This window comes from Eurosta solidaginis, chromosome 1 (assembly GCF_040869045.1).
Source record: "Eurosta solidaginis isolate ZX-2024a chromosome 1, ASM4086904v1, whole genome shotgun sequence".
Taxonomy (NCBI): domain Eukaryota; kingdom Metazoa; phylum Arthropoda; class Insecta; order Diptera; family Tephritidae; genus Eurosta; species Eurosta solidaginis.
The window spans coordinates 115,642,703-115,657,068 of NC_090319.1; the positions used below are offsets into that span (position 1 = coordinate 115,642,703).

General features: G+C 36.2%; 1 protein-coding gene across 2 annotated transcripts in view; it reads right to left on the minus strand.

Annotated features, from left to right (window-relative positions):
* LOC137236741 (uncharacterized) overlaps positions 1-14,366 on the minus strand; it is a 208,403-nt gene that overhangs the window by 186,943 nt on the left and 7,094 nt on the right. Inside the window, exon 1 of one of the 2 annotated variants that reach the window (XM_067759714.1) lies at positions 10,174-10,273. The exons of the other annotated variant lie outside the window; for it this stretch is intronic. The gene's annotated coding sequence lies outside the window, so the exon portion shown is untranslated. Of the gene's footprint in view, positions 1-10,173; positions 10,274-14,366 lie in introns of those variants that run through there. 2 annotated transcript variants of the gene reach the window in all.

The window sequence follows — 14,366 nt, forward strand, 5'->3', positions numbered from 1 at the left end:
GCAGGAGAAACCCTGTAACAGATATCTAAGGATCATTCTAAAAAGATATGATGGCTAAGAAGGCCACGACGGTACTTTATACATGTAAACGAATACAGTGGTGTATGTAGGGTCCATCGCACTCTCTTTTTCATTGGGTATTTACAGCGGTTGTAAAGCCAATGAAGTTCTTATTTGGTGGACGGCCACTCAAAAAATTTTAGGGGTATGTAGGCTATCAACGCTAAGTATAACTAGAGCTATTAAAAAACCCCAAGGTCTGCACTCTATGTCATTCTGCACATTCCCGCAGTAGACCTGGTGGCGAAAACCATAGCGTTAACAACTGCAAGGAGACTCAATGCCTAAAGCAGTAGAAACACAGGAGACAAATAGCTTAAACTACAGCCGCGTAAATCTTTCATACCACAACATCTAAAAGTATTTTAGGATGCAAGCAATCCCTGGAAGGAATCGGGATAGGGAGAAATATACATACATATTGGGTCTCTGGGCATGAAAAAGTGGATAAGCTCTCTAAACAGGTCGCACCGCTTGAAGCTTGTATCGTACACGGTCCAATCAGGTTTGGCGAGATTGAAAGAAGACAAGAGCTGTAAGGAAAGGCGTTGAACCAAGCAGGAAAGGTGTGGAACCAAGTTCGAGTCTTCAAAGTGTCGAAGATGTGTACAGGTTTTACAATCTTGGATTAACAAAGTCGCTCTTATCATTAACAAGTAAGGAAGGCTAAGTTCGGTTGTAACCGAACATTACATACTCAGCTGAGAGCTATGGAGACAAAATAAGGGAAAATCACCATGTAGGAAAATGAACCTAGGGTAACCCTGGAATGTGTTTGTATGACATGTGGATCAAAAGGAAGGTACTAAAGAGTATTTTAAGAGGGAGTAGGCCATAGTTCTATGGGTGGACGCAATTTGGGGATATCGCCATAAAGGTGGGAGAATTTGTTTGTACGATATTTGTATGAAATGAAGGGTATTAATGAGTATTTTAAAAGGGCGTGGGCTTAGTTCTATAGGTGGACGCCTTTTCGAGATATCGCCATAAAGGTGGACCAGGGGTGACTCTAGAATTTGTTTGTACGATATGTGTATTAAATGAAAAGTGTTAATGAGTAATTTAAAAGGGAGTGGGCCGTAGTTCTATAGGTGGACGGTGGAAGGGCGTGGGCTTAATTCTATAGGTGGACACCTTTTCGAGATATCGCCATAAAGGTGGACCAGGGGTTACTCTAGAATTTGTTTGTACGATATGGGTATCAAATGAAAAGTGTTAATGAGTATTTTAAAAGGGTGTGGGCCTTAGTTCTATAGGTGGACGCCTTTTGGAGATATCGCCATAAAGGTGGACCAGGGGTGACTCTAGAATTTGTTTCTACGATATGGGTATCAAATGAAAAGTGTTAATGAGTATTTTAAAAGGGAGTGGGCCGTAGTTCTATAGGTGGATGCCCTTTCGAGATATCGCCATAAAGGTGGACCAGGGGTGACTCTAGAATTTGTTTCTACGATATGGGTATCAAATGAAAAGTGTTAATGAGTATTTTAAAAGGGAGTGGGCCTTAGTTCTATAGGTGGACGCCTTTTCTAGATATCGCCATAAAGGTGGACCAGGGGTGACTCTAGAAATTGTTTCTACGATATGGGTATCAAATGAAAAGTGTTAATGAGTACTTTAAAAGGGTGTGGGCCTTAGTTCTATAGGTGGACGCCTTTTCGAGATATCGCCATAAAGGTGGACCAGGGGTGACTCTAGAATTTGTTTCTACGATATGGGTATCAAATGAAAAGTGTTAATGAGTATTTTAAAAGGGAGTGGGCCTTAGTTCTATAGGTGGACGCCTTTTCGAGATATCGCCATAAAGGTGGACCAGGGGTGACTCTAGAATTTGTTTCTACGATATGGGTATCAAATGAAAAGTGCTAATGAGTATTTTAAAAGGGAGGGGGTCATAGTTTTATAGGTGGAAGCCTCTTCGAGATATCGCCATAAAGGTGGACCAGGGGTGACTCTAGAATTTGTTTCTACGATATGGGTATCAAATGAAAAGTGTTAATGAGTATTTTAAAAGGGAGTGGGCCGTAGTTCTATAGGTGGACGCCTTTTCGAGATATCGCCATAAAGGTGGACCAGGGGTGACTCTAGAATTTTTTTCTACGATATGGGTATCAAATGAAAAGTGTTAATGAGTATTTTAAAAGGGAGTGGGCCGTAGTTCTATAGGTGGACGCCTTTTCGAGATATCGCCATAAAGGTGGACCAGGGGTGACTCTAGAATTTGTTTCTACGATATGGGTATCAAATGAAAAGTGTTAATGAGTATTTTGAAAGGGAGTGGGCCGTAGTTCTATAGGTGGACGCCTTTTCGAGATATCGCCATAAAGGTGGACCAGGGGTGACTCTAGAATTTGTTTCTACGATATGTGTATCAAATGAAAAGTGTTAATGAGTATTTTAAAAGGGAGTGGGCCTTAGTTCTATAGGCGGAAGCCTCTTCGAGACATCGCCATAAAGGTGGACCAGGGGCGACTCTAGAATTTGTGTGTACGATATGGGTATCAAATGAAAGGTGTTAATGAGTATTTTAAAAGAGAGTGGGCCTTAGTTCTATAGGTGGACGTCTTTTCGAGGTATCGCTATAAAGGTGGACCAGGGGTGACTCTGGAACTTGTTTGCAAGATATGGGTATCAAATGAAAGGTGTTAATGAGTATTTTAAAAGAGTGTGGGCTTAGTTCTATAGGTGGACGCCTTTTCAAGATATCGCCATAAAGCTGGACCAGGGGTGACTATAGAATTTGTTTCTACGATATGGGTATCAAATGAAAAGTGTTAATGAGTATTTTAAAAGGGTGTGGACCTTAGTTCTATAGGTGGACGCCTTTTCGAGATATCGCCATAAAGGTGGACCAGGGGTGACTCTAGAATTTGTTTCTACGATATGGGTATCAAATGAAAAGTGTTAATGAGTATTTTAAAAGGGAGTGGGCCTTAGTTTTATAGGTGGACGCCTTTTTGGGATATCGCCATAAAGGCGGACCAGGGGTGACTCTAGAATTTGTTTCTACGATATGCGTATCAAATAAAAGGTGTTAATGAGAATTAAAAGGGAGTGTGCCTTAGTTCTATAGGTAGAAGCCTCTTCGAGATATCGCCATAAAGGTGGACCAGGGGTGACTCTAGAATTTGTTTCTACGATATGGGTATCAAATGAAAAGTGTTAATGAGTATTGTAAAAGGGAGTGGGCCTTAGTTCTATAGGTGGACGCCTTTTCGAGATATCGCCATAAAGGTGGACCAGGGGTGACTCTAGAATTTGTTTCTACGATATGGGTATCAAATGAAAAGTGTTAATGAGTATTTTAAAAGGGAGTGGGCCTTAGTTCTATAGGTGGACGCCTTTTCGAGATATCGCCATAAAGGTGGACCAGAGGTGACTCTAGAAATTGTTTCTACGATATGGGTATCAAATGAAAAGTGTTAATGAGTATTTTAAAAGGGAGTGGGCCTTAGTTCTATAGGTGGACGACTTTTCGAGATATCGCCATAAAGGTGGACCAGGGGTGACTCTAGAATTTGTTTCTACGATATGGGTATCAAATGAAAAGTGTTAATGAGTATTTTAAAAGGGAGGGGGTCATAGTTCTATAGGTGGAAGCCTCTTCGAGATATCGCCATAAAGGTGGACCAGGGGTGACTCTAGAATTTGTTTCTACGATATGGGTATCAAATGAAAAGTGTTAATGAGTATTTTAAAAGGGAGTGGGCCGTAGTTCTATAGGTGGACGCCTTTTCGAGATATCGCCATAAAGGTGGACCAGGGGTGACTCTAGAATTGGTTTCTACGATATGGGTATCAAATGAAAAGTGTTAATGAGTATTTTAAAAGGGAGTGGGCCTTAGTTCTATAGGTGGACGCCTTTTCGAGATATCGCCATAAAGGTGGACCAGGGGTGACTCTAGAATTTGTTTCTACGATATGGGTATCAAATGAAAAGTGGCATTGAGTATTTTAAAAGTGAGTGGGCCTTAGTTCTATAGGCGGAAGCCTCTTCGAGATATCGCCATAAAGGTGGACCAGGGGCGACTCTAGAATTTGTTTGTACGATATGGGTATCAAATGAAAGGTGTTAATGAGTATTTTAAAAGAGAGTGGGCCTTAGTTCTATAGGTGGACGCCTTTTCGAGGTATCGCTATAAAGGTGGACCAGAGGTGACTCTGGAACTTGTTTGTAAGATATGGGTATCAAATGAAAGGTGTTAATGAGTATTTTAAAAGGGCGTGGGCCTTAGTTCTATAGGTGGACGCCTTTTCGAGATATCGCCATAAAGGTGGACCAGGGGATACTCTAGAATTTTTTCTTAACGTGTGGGTATCAAATGAAAGGTGTTAATGAGTATTTTAAAAGGGAGTGGCCTTAGTTCTTTAGGTGGTCGCCTTTTCGGGATATCGTTATAAAGGTGGACCAGGGTTGAATCTAGAATGCGTTTGTACGATATGGGTATCAAATGAAAGGTGTTAATGAGTATTTTAAAAGGGCGTGGGCCTTAGTTCTATAGGTGGACGCCTTTTAGAGATATCGCCATAAAGGTGGACCAGGGAGACTCTAGAATTTTTTCTTAACGTGTGGGTATCAAATGAAAGGTGATAATGAGTATTTTAAAAGGGAGTGGGCCTTAGTTCTATAGGTGGACGCCTTTTCGAGATATCGCCATAAAGGTCGACCAGGGGTGACTCCAGAATGTGTTTGTACGATATGGGTATCAAATTAAAGTTATCAACGAGGGTTTTAAAAGGGAGTGGCTCTTAGTTGTATATGTGAAGGCGTTTTCGAGATATTGATCAAAATGTGGACGAGGGTGACCCAGAACATCATTTGTCGGGTACCGGTAATTTATTTATATATGTAATACCACGAACAGTACTCCTGCCAAGATTCCAAGGGCTTTTGATTTCGCCCTGCAGAACTTTTTCATTTTCTTCTACTTAATATGGTAGGTGTCACACCCATTTTGCAAAGTTTTTTTCTAAAGTTATATTTTGCGTCAATAAACCAATCCAATTACCATGGTTCATCCCTTTTTCCGTATTTGGTATAGAATTATGGCATTTTGTTAATTTTTCGTAACCTTAGATATCGAAAAAGTGGGCGTGGTCATAGTCGGAATTCTGCCATTTTTTACACCAATACAAAGTGAGTTCAGATAAGTACGTGAACTGGGTTTAGTAAAGATATATCGATTTTTACTCAAGTTATCGTGTTAACGGCCGAGCGGAAGGACAGACGGTCGACTCTGTATAAAAACTGGGCGTGGCTTCAACCGATTTCGCCCTTTTTCACAGAAAACAGTTACCGTCCTAGAATCTAAGCCCCTACCAAATTTCACAAGGATTGATAAGTTTTTGTTCGACTTATGGCATTAAAAGTATCCTAGACAAATTAAATGAAAAAGGGCGGAGCCACGCCCATTTTGAAATTTTCTTTTATTTTTGTATTTTATTGCATCATATCATTACTGGATTCGAATTTTGACATAATTTACTTATATACTGTAAAGATGTTAAATTTTTTGTTAAAATTTGACTTTTAACAAATATTTTTTCTTAAGTGGGCGTGCTCGTCATCCAATTTTGCTCTTTTTTTTCAGCATACATATAGTAATAGGAGTAACGTTCCTGCCAAATTTCATCATGATATCGTCAACGACTGCCAAATTACAGCTTGCAAAACTTTTAAATTACCTTCTTTTAAAAGTGGGCGGTGCCACGCCCATTGTCCAAAATTTTACTTATTTTCTATTCTGCGTCAGAAGTTCAACTCACCTACCAAGTTTCATCGCTTTATCCATCTTTGGTAATGAATTATCGCACTTTATCGCTTTTTCGAAATTTTCGATATCGAAAAAGTGGGCGTGGTTATAGTCCGATATCGTTCTTTTTAGCGATCTGGGATGAGTGCCCAGGAAGCTACATACCAAATTTCATCAAGATACCTCAAAATTTACTCAAGTTATCGTATTAACGGACAGACGGGCGGACGGAGGGACGGACGGACATGGCTCAATCAAATTTTTTTTCGATACTGATGATTTGGATATATGGAAGTCTATATATATCTCGATTCCTTTATACCTGTACAACCAACCGTTATCCAATCAAAGTTAATATACTCTGTGAGCTCTGCTCAATTGAGTACAAAAAGAGGGTAGTGTATACTTATGACGGGTATGCTGACTGGACACTGGTTATTGGCGACACATGCTTTTCAATTAGGCCTTGCCAATGATATCAGATGTAGGAAATGCTTGTTGGAGGAGAAAACGATCTAGCACGTTTTATACTCATGTCCTGCACGCGCAAGTCTAAAACTCCATATATTAGGAGTTGCACAGCTTTCCGATCAAGAAACAGCAGAGGCCTAGAAAACTTCTAGTGTAACTCGATTTCGGCCAATTTGCAATGCCAGAGTAAATGTATATGCAACTTTCAAGTTTCATATCTCAAATAAACTTGATCGCATGATTTGTGTTATGACTGGTATGGTCCCGTGTAGTTTAACAGATTGTTCTTAAAATGATGTACCGGTCTAACATAAAGCGTTGCTCTCTATATGTAATTTAGCTAGCAGTTTATTAACAATTTGTATCTATTCGTATTGAACGCGTTGATTTAGCCAAACACGCATAGATTATACAAGTGAGCAACTGTTACAAAAAAGAGTTCAAAATAGGAGGTTAAACTTCTATATTATATAATCCAGGGATGCACCTTAACGTTAAGCTAATCGTTTATCAAAAAATTTCCACCGTTTCCGTTGAAACACTTCGAAATATTATCGATAAAGAAATTATCAAGATAATTTGTATCTCGTTTTTAACCGAAACGAAAAGCTTTCGTTAACGTTAAAAACGTTAACAAAAACGTGATACTTTATGTTTGAATTGTGCTGGCAATGCTATAGCCATGGTGAAGCCGTAAGGTGGCAACAACGAGCGCACATACACACACAAACTCTATGTAATTTGTTTGTGTAATTCGTTGGTGGTAATGTCAAAAATACTCTGAGAAATGTTTGTACTGTCAAAATTCATGAGAAAAGTTGCAATCAGCTTGGCTAATGCTTTCACCTTTAATGACTCCGCCATCAATCAGCTTTGCCAGCATAGTTTGAAATTAATAATCAACATAAACGATTTGCTTTCGTTTTGATATGGCAGAAAACGAAACGAAATCATTTCGTTAATTTGACGATCTTAACGTTAATAAACGAAACGAAATGACTTCGTTTCGTTTATTAACGTTGATTATCGTAACGAAATGATATCGTTTCGTTGGTTAAGCATGCCTGATATAATCCATTACGACCAATTATGCAAGCAAGTGACATTAAATATATTCGTCCAAATATCGTGCATCCGCTGCTCGATATATATACATATATTTTTTTTTACCCAAAACAAGAAGAAAATGTTGTATTAAAATCAGGGCTGGGCGACAAGGATTAAATGTGTAATGGATTTCAACTACTATTACGATTTCAATAATCGTTTTCTGGCATAATTAAGAAACACCCTCGTCACGTTGTTTCTGGTTTTTCTTTTGAAAGCATTAGCTTTCCTTAAGGCCAATGCAGAATATGGATGTGAAAAAATTTTAACCTTGTTAATATTTGCTTCTATTTGTTTGCAGAATGCTAATTTGAATAAGGACAAATTCGTAACATTTGAATTTTCTAGCTACTATTCAAATGAACTTATTTTAGTTATGGTAAATTTTATCTAAATTCAATAAAATTAATCCTAAGCAACAATTACAGTAAACTTAAAGTTACGATTACGTAATCGTTAATCGTTTAAACTGCGATAACCATTTCAGTAATCGTAATTTCAAATTTTTTTTAATTACGATTACTGTAATCGTAACCGCGATTCGTACGATTATGATTACTGTAATCGTAATTTTAAAAAAGCATAGGTTACGATTACTGTAATCGTAATCGCTTTGTATTCGTAATCCTTATCGCCCAGCTCTGGTTAAAATGTTTAAGTATCTGAATAGTAGAGCATAAAATATATATATACATATGTACATTAGACCGCCCACAGAATATATGTGACCCGGCCTATGACTCAAAAAGAAACAGCTGTTAAAGATAAACAATGCATTTCTTCAGTTTCATAGTAGTTTTTCTTTTGCATTATTATTTTTTAGTCATACGCCACCTTTTCATAGGCCGGGTCACATATGGGATCTGCAAAAGTTACAAATTGTATCCCTCCACCAGTTGTTTCTGACAGATTGGGTATAAAAATAATATCCGTAAAAAAGTCTGGACATCTGTAGTGAAAAAATTCCATGCGGAATTGGCCCAAAAACTGTAAATGAACCAAAAATGGAATATATCCTTTATGGCTAATATCTTCTAAACAAGTAATTTAGGAACAAGTATCGTTACATAGACTTTTATGTGGAATAAAATCAGGAATGAATCCTTTATATAATTTTTTTGCAAAGTTTAAATGATGTTAAACTGAAAACAAAAACAATTTTTATCTTTTTTTTCTCCGTATCACGGTAGGCCGAGCCTGCACCTCCGATTTATTTTTGAACATGGTTAGGGAATACTTACCAAACATATTCCGATAACCCATAAAATGGAAAAAGGCACTTTTTTTTTTAAATGCATGTTCCAAATTCTCGTCACTTGATACACAAAAAAAAAAAAACTTTTCAACAAAATGTTTTTTGCTTTTATTGGTATTGGAGAAAGATAGTTTTTTCAAAACCTTACAAAGCTTAAACTAAATTAAATTATTTAATCATAATTTTTTTTTAATTCTAAACCAAATGCTTCACTAGGTACTTTTTTACCCTGAGCACGAATACCTGGTCAGAAAAGTTCATTGATACCCCATACCACTTGATGTTAGGGTGCATCCTTATAACCTGGTTTTAGCTCTCTTAAAGAACAAGGTGCAGGGAATATTTTCTGATATAAAATTTTATTGTAAGATGTCATTAGTAATTTATATAATTTTTCAAAAATGGCCGAAATCCGAAACTCTCGATTTATTGTCATTTTTGAAAAATTCTATAAATTATTTAAGACATCTTGGAATAAAATTTTATATCATAAAATATTGCCTATACCTTGTCTTTGAAGAGAACTGGAAACCAAGCCTCAGGTGGTATGGTCAAATTATACCAATTTTGGGGGTTAGACCCCATTTTATCGAAAAAGGTCTATCATTAAACGTTTTTGGCCAGGCATTCGTACTCAGGGTAAAATATGATTAAATTAATAAATTTAGTTACAGCTTTGCAAATTTTTTGAAAAAACTATCATCGTATATACTGATAAAAGTAAAAAACCTTTTGTATAAAAGTTTTTTTTCGGGTGCATCGAGTGACGAGGATTTGCACTTTGGGGAAAATGCATTTAAAGAGTGTGGAAAATATTTCCTAATCATGTTCAAAAAGAAAATCGGAGGTACAAGATCGGACCACCGTGGCATACAGAGAAACATATTAAAAACAGTTTTTGTTTTAAGTTTGATATCATCCCACCTATGCAAAAATGTATATAAATTTAAAATGAAACAGTGTTCAATGCCCCACGAAAGAAACGAAAGCTAATGTACTTTAAGTTATATTTTGCAATTTCTTTTAGTGGCAGTTAAAAGAAAAAAAATTTTTTTAATTTACTTCGTCTTATTAAAAGTCCTTCAAAGTACACTTGCAGATGAACAGCTTATGTTAAGGATTTATTCCTGACTGTTTTCTACAAAAAGTCGCTATATACTACATAGATATTAATCACTTGTTTTGGAGATATTAGCCATAAAGGATATATTTAATTTTCTGGTGCATATTTAGCCTTTAGGTCCATTCCGCATAGACGTTTTTTTACAGGCGTTATTGTTTATACCCTGTCTCTTAGAAAATGGCGGTGGAGCGCAAAAAATCAAAACTTTGCCATTGTGGGTGGTATATATACAAATATAAAAGCTAAGTAGGCATGTGCATATACATATTTGAAGCTACATACACTAATGTGTACTACGTGTACAATATTGAAATTTAAATTCGCAACCTATTTTGGGTGAAAACACTTTCATGCTCTCTACACCACCCCCTTAATATTACACTTGTGCTTTTATTGCAACCTACTTTGTTTCAACGATGTTTTACTTTGATTGCCGTCACTATTTTCACCGTTACTGCCGCCGCTGATACGTCCACTAATTAAATTTTCATCTAGCGAAATACTGCCATCGAGCCAATACATGACACGTATTCACCTTTGTCTAAATGTAATGTTGAGTCGTTTGTTGGTCACGTAAATGTGTCTTCACTATAGTTATAATTCTCGGAAGTATTTACACACATGTATTGGAGTATGCACATATTTGATTGATTTTTCTGGCCTTTTCAACTTCCGCATGATAAACAATCGTTTTTGATGAATTTCACTTTAATATCTGTAAATTCTGCATTCAAAACATAACACATAAACAAAAAATATGACCAATTTAGTATTTTGTAATCACTTAAGACAATATCACTCCTTTGATTCATGAACACATCGAACACAAATGCAACAAATTTACTATTTCACAGGACAAGCAAGATCTTATTTTTTCAAACTCACTGCATGTAGATGGAGCCTTTTATACATTTTATTATGGGTTATTTTAAGATATAATTCAAAACATGCGAATAACACACTTTTTTTTAAATTGTTGATTACGACCTTTGTGAATGTAGACCACGATTTGTATGTATGTATAATTCCGCAGCATAGAGATATGTATAAAATCCTAAACAATTTTTCTCCTGGTTTTGATTTATATTACATATTTGGGAGTTCCCAGGAGGTAAGAAAATATAGTCAGACACTTTAACAAATTTATTAATAATGCCCAAGAAGATCAAAGAAAGCTGTCGCTACGTTTTAAAATTGATAAATTGTTTGGCACACATTTTTTTATCATTTCCCTCTAAGCGCATTAAAGCCGTCTTAGTATATCTAAATTTAACATTTGTCTTAATAATAATGAATTAAACCCTTTTGATTCATTACTTAGCATTTGAATATGTAACGATCACGACATGGTTAGTATTATTAGTATAATTGGGTCGATATCTCCACAAGCGGTCTCTATAAATAAATAAAATACATTCTATGTTAATAGCCTTAAGAGCTCCTTCCCTGTGACACCCACATTGGCGTAAAATGCTTCAAGGTCATCCAGGCCCAAACGTTGGTCATAATCTCGAAAAAAAAATTTATTAAAAAATTATAAAAGAAATTAGTTATTACCACTTATTTCAGTAAAACTGAAATAGAAATGGAAACAATTTTCCGGTTTAAAAATAGTTGGGGTGCTCGCAGTCCTTTCTAATTTGGCCTGCTTAATTTACTAAGTGGTGAAATTTAGACATTTAAGCTTATTGTCAATTTTGGGTTTTTGCTTTGCATGGAATTCGAGAATACCACTTTAAACAAAATTATCTAGCTTTTGCTTGTGCTGGTAAATTTAGAAAAACTCCAAAGCTGACTGAAACACACCAACGCAAATTGAATTCTGGAACAGGAAATTTAAGTTATCATCAAAAAACAAACAAAAATGAAAAATATGTTTATAAATTTTTATAAATTGTCAATAAAACAAGTAAGGAAGGGTGTAACCGAACATTACATACTCAGTTGAGAGCTATGGAGACAAAATAAGGGAAAATTACCATGTAGGAAAGTGAACCTCGGGTAACCCTGTAATGTGTTTGTATGACATGCGTATCAAATGGCAGGTATTAAAGAGTATTTTAAGAGGGAGTGGGCCATAGTTCTATAGGTGGACACCTTTTCGAGATATCGCCATAAAGGTGGACCAGGGCTGACTCTAGAATTTGTTTGTACGATATGGGTATCAAATGAAAGGTGGTAATGAGTATTTTAAAACGGTGTCGGGCTTAGTTCTATAGGTGGACGCCTTTTCGAGATATCGCCATAAAGGTGGACCAGGGGTGAATCTGGAATTTATTTGTACGATATGGGTATCAAATGAAAGGTGTTAATGAGTATTTTAAAAGAAAGTGGGCCTTAGTTCTATAGGTGGACGCCTTTTCGGGATATCGTTATAAAGGTGGACCAGGGGTGACTCTAGAATTAGTTTGTACGATATGGTTACCAAATAAATGGTGTTAATGAGTATTTTAAAAGGGAGTGGGCCTTAGTTCTATGGGTGGACGCCTTTTCGAGATATTGCCATAAAGGTGGACCAGGGGTGAATCTAGAATTAATTTGGACGATATGGGTATCAAATGAAAGGTGTTAAAGAGTATTTTAAAAGTGAGTGGGCCTTAGTTCTATGGGTGGAAGCCTTTCGAGATATCGCCATAAAGGTGGACCAGGGATGACTATAGAATTTGTTTGTACAATATGGGTATCAAATGAAAGGTGTTAATGAGTATTTTAAAAGGGAGTGGGCCCTAGTTCTATAGGTGGACGCCTTTTCGAGATATCGCCATAAAGGTGGACCAGGGGTAACTTTAGAATTTGTTTACGATATGGGTATCAAATGAAAGGTGTTAACGAGTATTTTAAAAGGGAGTGGGCCTTAATTCTATAGGTGGACGCCTTTTCGGGATATCCTTATAAAGATGGACCAGGGTTGACTCTAGAATGCGTTTGTACATTATGGGTATCAAACGAAAGGTTATAATGAGTATTTTAAAAGGGGGTGGGCCTTAGTTCTATAGGAATGGGGAAAAAACTCGCACGGAATTTTCGTTTAGAATTGGGCTGTATATTTTCATACTCAGCGTGCTTTGCACACAGATTATATTAACTTTCATTGGATAACGGTTGGTTGCACAGATATAAAGGAATCGAGATAGATATAGAGTTCCATATATCAAAATCATCAGTGTCGAAAAAAAATTTGATTGACCCATGTCCGTTAACACGATAACTTCTGTAAATATTGAGATATCTTCACCAAATTTGGTACACGAGCTTATCTGGACCCAGAATAGATTGGTATTGAAAATGAGCGAAATCGGATGATACCGCGCCCACTTTTTATATATATAACATTTTGGAAAACGCAAAAAACCTGATTATTAAGTAAATAAAACGCCTAGAATGTTGAAATTTGGCATGTGGACTGATATTGAGACTCTTTTTAAAAATCTTAAATGGGCGTGGCTACGCCCACTTGTGATAAAATAAATTTTACAAATATTATTAATCATAAATCAAAAATCGTTAAACCTATCATAACAAAATTAGGCAGAGAGGTTGCCTTTACGATATCGAATGCTTTGAAGAAAAATTAACGAAATCGGTTAAGGACCACGTCCACTTTTATGTAAAAGATTTTTAAAAGGGTAGTGGACGAATAAAATAAGCTATATCTTTGCAAAAAAAGGGCTTTATATCAATTGTATTTCATTTCCCAAGTGAATTTATAACAGTAAATAGGAAAAACTTGAAATTTAACAAATGGGAGCGGCACCGCTCCTATAACTAAGCAATTTTCTATGTTTTCGGGAGCTATAACTCGAAGAAAAATTTACATATCGTAACAAAATTGGGTACACATATTTGCCTTATAGCAGAAAATATTTCCTAAAAAAATGGACGAGATCGGTTAAAGACCACGCCCACTCTTATATAAAAGATTTTTAAAAGGGTCGTAGACGAAAATAATAAGCTATATCTTAGCAAAAAAGAGCTTTGTATCAATAGAATTTTACTTTCTAGATTGAATTATAACATTAAATTGGAAAACACTAAAATTTTTGAAAATGGGGTGGCACCGCCCCTTTTATGACTAAGCATTTTTCTATGTTTCGGGAGCCATAAATCGAAGAAAAATTAACATATCGTAATGAAATTGTGTACACATATTTTCCTTATAGCAGAAATATTTCTAGTAAAAATGGACGGGATCGATTAAAGACCACCGCAACTTAGATATAAAACAAGTTTAAAAGGGTCGTAGACTAGAATAATAAGCTATAGCTTAGCAAAAAATAGTTTTGAATCAATGATATTTCACTTATCAAGTTTTACTGTAAGATGAAATGGGGAGGCATTTTTCTTTTAAACGGGCGGTGCCACTTGTAATGTAGAAAAGCAATTTATCTGAAATGTACAATTGAAGCTCACGCTGAGTATATAATGTTCGGTTACACCCGAACTTAGACCCCTTTACTTGTTTTATATACCGTTAGATGAAAGCTATATCTGCAATTATGCATTCTACATTATATATGTGAATTCATATTAGCAGAGGAATTTTTAAAAACAATATACATTACATCATCACGTTTCTCAACTTTTCGTTTTAGGGTGT